Source organism: Octopus bimaculoides, chromosome 10 (genome assembly GCF_001194135.2).
Source record: "Octopus bimaculoides isolate UCB-OBI-ISO-001 chromosome 10, ASM119413v2, whole genome shotgun sequence".
In the NCBI taxonomy this organism is placed as follows: domain Eukaryota; kingdom Metazoa; phylum Mollusca; class Cephalopoda; order Octopoda; family Octopodidae; genus Octopus; species Octopus bimaculoides.
In genome coordinates, this window is record NC_068990.1 from 2849595 (window position 1) to 2850478 (window position 884).

Below are 884 nucleotides of genomic sequence, written 5' to 3' on the forward strand. Positions count from 1 at the left end.
ATATGTATATATATATAATGTACTAAAGTGAGGAAAAGAAATCCTTCAAAGATGTGTGTTAAACATCTAGTTTACTAGTACGTCAGTTGAACACCATATAATTTTGGTATAATGCAATTACGAAGATAAATTAATTATAGAAATACTATTGACAATTCAATAATTTATTTATATTACAATATACCAAGATATATTATGAATATAACATAATAATATATAACATGAAACATTATTTTAAAAAAAACATAAAAGGCCAACAAATTCTTTCAACTATGTAATAGTTTATATATTTTTTGTTACAGTTATACATAGGGGAAGACTTAGATAATTAACTATATACATATATACACACACATCTTATTGTTGCATGTTTGGTGACCAGGGGCTATCTTGGGCATGAAAGGGTTTCGATTGGTATATGTTTGAGATGTAATGAAGTGTTTTTCGATGGTTGTGAATTGCTCTTAATTGGTTGTATCATCCGTTACAATGTTTTTGATGTTTTTTTTAATTTTAATTGATGCATGATTGAATAGTTAACGCTCACGGTCATAATACAAAGACATTTGAATTAATTTCTATAATCCAGCCGTACTTTCACACGGAATTTCGTATATCTTTAAACCATTCCCCTCAAGTCAATTTATATATAAGGGAACTGTTATTATGTATGTACATCAGAAAATATATATCAGCCGAAACAATTTGTGGGTCTTTTATGGCTTTTTAAAATATTTTTTATGTTATATAATATTATGTTATTTTATATTCATTGTATATCATGAAATATAATGTAAATAAATTATTGGAGTGTCAATAGTACCACTCTGTTTAATTTATCTATGTATATATATACACACACACACACACACACACACACACAA